Below are 7,817 nucleotides of genomic sequence, written 5' to 3' on the forward strand. Positions count from 1 at the left end.
CCCACGCCGAGGACCTCTTCGTCCTCGGCATACTAAGGATAATTTTTGGGAGGGGACAAGCCCAGAGCAAGCTGTCACATTCACACTTAATGTATTCACCTAACCCCTCTGGCCGCATTAATGGGGATATAACCCCTTAACAGGGTAACGTTGATCAGAGTGAACCACTTGAGTACCGATAAGGCCTCTGATGGGACGGACGGCCAGAAGAGAGGCGAATGGATAATCAACAGATGGAAGAAGGAGATAGGAAGATGAAGACTATATAAGAAAAGCAAGTAAAGTAAAAAAAAGGAGAGGGGGGAAAAAGAGAAGAAGAGGGGCTCCTCGGCCATGGGCCGAGGAGCATCCCCCCAGTTGTAGAGAAACTCTAAGTATTTTCTTTTATAAAAAAGAGTTCATGCTTGATGAACGACGGACAGCGCTTAAACCTTTAACCCACTCTCTATAAATTTATTGTTTGGGCTTGTTGGGCTGAAAACCCATTGATACTCAAGGTCAAATCCAAACTGAGTCCCTACAATTGGCGTCGTCTGTGGGGAGGATTAGGGTGCTGGCTGGTGCACCAGGTGATTGTGCTAAGCAGTCGTTTTACAGTAGGTTGGCGAAGTAAAAAAAAAAAAAAATTTTGACAGCGAAAAGAGAAATCTTGATATTATTATTTCATAAATAGAAACAGTACAAATTACAATCAGAGGCTCAGGCAGGCGTATTTCACAAACAAATTTACAAGCTAATCCTACCAGCTAGTTCTACAATCAGAGGCCCAGGTGGAGCCACCCTGAAAAAGCTAGCCAAAGGGAAGTGTCAAGCCGTGCTTTTATTGGTATAAAGAGAATGGGAGAGCTTGACACAAAAAGCAGGGAAGGGGGAGGGCCATCTTGTTTCCAGGCCACCAACAACTCCCTTCTCGGCGCGGCGGAGCTGGAACAAAGAGAGGAGCAGATGCAGGGGCTTCGGGATACCTTCCCTCATGATGTTCCCTCGGTTCTCTCCAATCCTCACGAGTGTTGGCCGTTGGAGACGACAACACTTGAGTACCGCCCATGAGATGAATTCACACGTCTTCTTCGTTAGGGGTGCGCTCCGAGGAGAGACGTTAGGTACTCTAACAACATCCCTCCGGGCCACCTTGTATGGCGCCATCGGGGTTACGCCTAGACTCTGCCGCACCGGAAGCCCAGTGGGGGCTGCGGCCATAATGGTTCTTGGCACGGATGTTCTCACACCCGCCCAAAGCCACCTCATATTTGCCAACTCCAGTCACAATTTCGGCGGGGTTGTTAAAAGGGATTGGGGAGCTGAAAGGATATGTTTTTCTTTTTGTTTGTGTTGGGAGGTTCATGGATTGTGGAGAAACCATCTCCCCACCTTATAAAGGGGACGAGGGTTGGTAAGAATTAATTCATGCAGAATTCGAAAAGAGAATTATCAGCTGGGCTAATAATGAAGCTACCAATTTCCAAAGAGGCCATAGACCGTTGGACTCGTGTTAATTCACGAGGACATTAATGAAGGCGCGTTTCGCGCACCGAAGCGTCAAGCGCGGAACACGAACGGACAAAGGGCGCTTCATAAATGAAAAAGATGGGGCCATGAGCTGGAGGTGAGATCAACGCCATGTGTAAAGATCATAATCCGACCCAAGGAGGAATCATCTCCAGTAAAGCGGTCCGAGGACAAAACAATACTTACAGAAAAATAGAAGTGGTAGACAGAACCAAGGTATTGCATGGTCCTCGGGCCCAAGCCTATGGTAAAACTATTCACACCATTATACCTGGGTACTAGACAGAACCGAGGTATTGCATGGTCCTTGGACCCAAACCTATGGGGAAACTAGATACTTACAGAAAAATAGAAGTGGTAGACAGAACCAAGGTATTGCATGGTCCTCGGGCCCAAGCCTATGGTAAAACTATTCACACCATTATACCTGGGTATTAGACAGAACCGAGGTATTGCATGGTCCTCGGACCCAAACCTATGGGGAAACTAGATACTTACAGAAAAATAGAAGTGGTAGACAAAACCAAGGTATTGCATGGTCCTCGGACCCAAGCCTATGGTAAAACTATTCACACCATTATACCTGGGTACTAGATAGAACCAAGGTATTGCATGGTCCTCGAACTCAAACCTATGGGGAAACTAGATACTCACAGAAAAATAGAAGTGGTAGACAGAACCAAGGTATTGCATGGTCCTCGGGCCCAAGCCTATGGTAAAACTATTCACACCATTATACCTGGGTACTAGACAGAACCGAGGTATTGCATGGTCCTCAGACCCAAACCTATGGAGAAACTAGATACTTACAGAAAAATAGAAGTGGTAGACAGAACCAAGGTATTGCATGGTCCTCGGACCCAAGCCTATGGTAAAACTATTCACACCATTATACCTGGGTACTAGACAGAACTAAGGTATTGCATGGTCCTCGGACTCAAACCTATGGGGAAACTAGATACTCACAGAAAAATAGAAGTGGTAGACAGAACCAAGGTATTGCATGGTCCTCGGACCCAAGCCTATGGTAAAACTATTCATACCATTATACCTGGGTACTAGACAGAACCGAGGTATTGCATGGTCCTCGGACCCAAACCTATGGAGAAACTAGATACTTACAAAAAAATAGAAGTGGTAGACAGAACCAAGGTATTGCATGGTCCTCGGACCCAAGCCTATGGTAAAACTATTCACACCATTATACCTGGGTACTAGACAGAACCAAGGTATTGCATGGTCCTACATGGTCCTCGGACCCAAACCTATGGGGAAACTAGATACTTACAGAAAAATAGAAGTGGTAGACAGAACCAAGGTATTGCATGGTCCTCGGACCCAAACCTATGGTAAAACTATACACACCATTATACCTGGGTACTAGACGGAACCAAGGTATTGCATGGTCCTCGGACCCAAACCTATGGGGAAACTAGATACTTATAAAAAAATGGAAGTACTAGACGGAACCAAGGTATTGCATGGTCCTCGGACCCAAACCTATGGGGAAACTAGATACTTATAAAAAAATGAAAGTACTAGACGGAACCAAGGTATTGCATGGTTCTCGGACCCAAACCTATAGGAAACTAGATACTTATAGAAAAATGGAAGTATTAGACATAACCAAGGTATTGTATGGTCCTCGGACCCAAGCCTATGGAAAACTAGACACTTATAGAAAAATGGAAGTACTAGGCATAACCAGGGTATTGCATGGTCCTCGGACTCGAACCCATGGAGAAAATAACTATCTGAAGAAAAATCAAAGCGTTACTTAGAGTCAAGCTATAATACGATCTTTAGATTTGTATTTGAAGGATAACAGATGGTTTCATAAGGCTAACTCCAGAATAGAATACGAATATTGAGCAGAATACAGTAGTAAAGCAAATAAAAGAAAATATCATTAGTTGAAAGCAAAGTATTAAGTATTCAGTTCAAACGGAAAGTACACAATTTCCTTACAACGCCACTAAGGCAAGAAACAAAATGAAATAAAAGAGAAAATAAACAAAATTATCCTATGTCGTATACTAGTCTCCCCAACTCAGTAGGTAAATTAATCCGATGAGCAAATCAAAAGGCTTTAGCCAAGGCCTAAGGTCTTGGTCTCGAAGGTTCCACCGTAGGCCTCGCTACGTCTTGTGGTATTTCCTAACCCTCGGTTATAACTTCCCCTAACGTTCTCTGGGGCTCAACCTCCTCGGATGGTTGGTCAGTTAATGATGTATCCTCGGCCATCTTATCGTGACTCTCAACCGCTGGTAATGAGGATCCCTCCTCGGGAGCAGCAGATGCAACCTCGCGAATGGCAATAGGGTAATATACCCTGTCTTCCCTTCTAAGATCAGATGAGGTATCAATCCCTGCTTGGTTGAGGGCTTCATGCCAGGTTTGAGAACAGTAATGCCTGCACACTGCAAGAACTTGAGCCCGAAGGGTGGCTTCAGTTTTAGCCACCCCATCTGTGAAAGCATCCTCCTCCGCCTTTTCCACAGAGCGCTCAGCATCTATTTTTGCAAATACCGCCTCCTCTTTGGCTCTCACAGCCTCGTCCCTAGCATACTCGGCAACACCTTTTTCATGGATTGCCTTGGTCAACTTCTCCTTCATATAGGTAATGTCCTCTTTGACAGTTTGTAATTGACCCTCAACGTCTTGCAAGCGATTAGTTTGATCCTCAGCTTGCTTCCTGGCCACGGCTAGGTCGGAGATAGCAGTATCCCTGGCCTTCGTCATTTCTGCCAGATCCTCGGTCGCCTTTTTTAGGTCGGCCTCAGATCTCTTCAGAGTATTGGCAGCCTCCAAGAACTTGTCACGCTCTTGCGCTAAGGCATTGCTATGGTCATCGACCTCCTCGCCTAACCTGAAAAGGGCCTGGATAACCTGCCAATAAAAACAAGTAACTCCGTAAAGAGAAAGGAAGGTATTAAGTGACAAACTTTGAATAAAGTGAATAGGTGCCAAAGGACCCACCATCCCTAGATACTTCTTAAGGTCGAGGACAACCTCTACCCCAGTCATATTTCTTAGCTCGGCCATGTCAGTGGGAAGAAGAAGAGATTTCTCCAGGGCCTCGGCTACAAGAGCCCCCTCGGCTCCTTGAGATTCCCGCATCGACGCGTTATCCATCAGGGGCTGATTATGGAGCATGGCAGCGGGCAGCCAGGCTTGAGCCTCGGACTGCTGGCTGGCCTTCTTACTCTTCCGTTGATCACCGAGCTTCAGTTGCTTCGGAGGCCTGCGAAACCTACCCTCCTCGGGCGGGGAATGGGACTTGCCCCCATCCATTGGCTCTTTACCCTAGAAAGCCTTTTCCTTTTCTGGACAGGAGACTCAGTCTGGGGGTCTGATACTATGGGGACAGAGGACGACCTGGTTTGCACAGTTAAAATTTGGGGCGGAGGTGCTGGGGGCTGCGACTCTTCCGATACACCTTTCTTGGAACAGCCTTCGAGCAGGTCAAGAAGATTGGTTTGGGGCTGTCTTTTTAAACCCATCTCAGTTGGAGTACTAACTCTTAGGGACTGGAGATCGGTTTCGGATAAATGAGGGTCTCCCAGATCACCAGAGGGATCCTCGGATTGATCAGCTAGGTCGAATACACTATATTCGTCCTCAGAAGAATTCAGTTCAACCACCTCCCGTGCCTTCGTAGATAGTCCTTCCTCGGCCACTGTTACTTGCTAGGATGAGGAGGGACCTGCTAGCGAAATGCCTTCAGGTATATAAGACCCCTCAGTAAATGCAAAACCGTCTTCCACCACGGTGATCTGCGTAAGCCGAGGGTCACGAGCTCTAATTACGTGCTTCGGGACTGAGAATGATTTCTGAGCTGGGTCGCATCCGAGGATGTGATGAGCAGCTCTGACCTGTTTATCGGTTTCGTTTAAGAAAAGGTCCGACCTAAGAACGGTTTCCAAATCCGCTTTGTTAACCAGGTAGAAATGACGTGCAAAGGCGTGCGGATCTGCGAAAAGAAAAAGTGAAACTCCTATGGTTAATCAACCAAATCAAATATACGGTTATAAAACTTGAAAATACTGAAACCTAGATTGTCTTTTACTTCGGATATCCTACCTGGCTCCCCCTCTACTGTTGGGCAATGAAAACTGTTGTGCCACTCTCCCGACACTATGAGGAAATCTTGGGTTAACCCCTTATTGGAATCAGGAAGACACTGGATAAGACGAACCCTATCGTCCCTTGTCTTCATATAGTACGTCTTACCCCTCAGGTGATGAAGGTTGTAACACCAGTTCACATCGTGATGAGTCAGTCTCAGCCCCATTTTCTCATTCAGAGTATCTACACACTCTAATATCCTAAATACATTCACGGCACACTGAGTAGGAGCCAGGCGAAAATGCCTAAGGTAATTGAGAGTTACTGGCCTCATAGGGATTCTCATCCCCCCTTCTACAAAAGCGACTATTGGGATCACAACTTCACCCTCTCTCCTCTTAAGGTACCACTCTCCTTCTTCACAGTACTTCAAACTCACATTATTGGGTATTCCATAGTCGACAATGAATTTGTTCATCATCTCGTCGGACTCAACCAATTTCTTAAACTTACCCATTCCCCAAAGACAACTAAAGGTTCTAAAAGAAGAAAAGGAGGAGTAAAATCAAAGAAATTTAGGGTCGATAGAAAAAGAAGACTTACAGAAGTATGACGGTACTCTTCAGATAATGTACAAGTCCAACTAGATTCAAATCATACGCGTCAACAATTGTAAGCGCGAAAATGATGAAATCGAGCGGTTCAAACAGGTACTTATACTCCCCCTTAGGTTCCCCAAATGTAACCGCTTGCTCATAAAAGCAAAAGATCATTCCGTTGAAAGTGGGAAACGTGGTGCCGCCAAAATTTAATGTAGGCACCCATTAAGTCTTGAAACGCTAAAAACGCGCATCGGGCAGTCAAAAAGCCGCCAGCATTAGCACAAACCCAAGTGGGGCGAATCGTCTAGAGAGCCCGCAGGTATCAAAACCCTCCTCCCCGTCCGAGGGAACGTGCAGCAGGGTTTTGAGGGGCTATTGTGGGGCCCGTGGGCCTGATAGCCTCAGCCCATTGGGTAATAGGCCCAAGGCCAACGCCGAGGAGAACTGACCAGCCAAGGTTAAGTTAGACAAAGCCTCTTTTGTGACCCACGCCGAGGACCTGTTCGTCCTCGGCATTCTAAGGATAATTTTTGAGAGGGGACAAGCTCAGAGCAAGCTGTCACATTCGCACTTAATGCATTCACCTAACCCTTCTGACTGCATTAATGGGGATATAACCCCTTAGCAGGGTAACGTTGGTCAGAGTGAACCACTTGAGTACTGATAAGGCCTTTGATGGGACAGACGACCAGAAGAGAGGCAAATGGATGATCAACAGATGGAAGAAGGAGATAGGAAGATGAAGACTATATAAGTAAAGCGAGTAAAGTAAAGAGGGAGGGGAGAAAAGAGAGAGAACAAAAAGGCCTCCTCGGCCACAGGCCGAGGAGCATTCCCTCATTTGTAAAGAAACTCTTAGTATTTTTTATAAAGAAGGTTCATGCTTGATGAACGACGGCCAGCGCCTAAACCTTTAACCCACTCTCTACAAATTTATTGTTTGGGCTTGATTGGGCTGAAAACTCATTCATACTCTACTCAGGGTCAATCCAAATTGAGTCCCTACACCATTAATTTGAGTTTGACATCATTTGTGTGATGTCAGGAATAGATTTATTAATTTAATTTAATTTAATTAGAGAACTGAATGACTATGGATAGAGATGTATTTAAGTTTTTGCATTATTTATGATTTTTAGATAACTCAATTAATAAAGTTTGTTATTTATACCAAAATGTTTATTAGTATGATAATAAAAAACAACGGTTGATGTTAGAAAAAAATATTTTACATTAAATAATACCACGCCTCCATCTAAAAAAAAATAATGCCACGTCATTTGTATCAAATTCTAATAAAAGAGAAATTCTAATAAAAGAGAGAGATACGTGCAAAAATATCTAAGTAACTAATAACACCATTGAACTGAAAGATGTTATGTCCATTTTTACCTTTACTTATATTTTTGAAAGTGACAGAGCTCTTCTTTTCCCTCCTTCTTCTCCTTCTCCCTTCACTTTACTGATTCATCTCTCCTTCTCTCTGCCACATTTCAGTTCCTCAAACTTCACCACCTCCCCTCTCTTTGTTTTGAGTATTTTGGAAAAGTATCAGAGACGTTGAAGGTAAAAAAAAACTTTAATATCGTTTCTCTTTGTTTCTTCAATGCCCATTATTGGGGTTTTCATTAAACTTAA

Source organism: Quercus suber, unplaced genomic scaffold (assembly GCF_002906115.3).
Source record: "Quercus suber isolate HL8 unplaced genomic scaffold, Cork oak 2.0 scaffold_375, whole genome shotgun sequence".
Lineage (NCBI taxonomy): Eukaryota > Viridiplantae > Streptophyta > Magnoliopsida > Fagales > Fagaceae > Quercus > Quercus suber.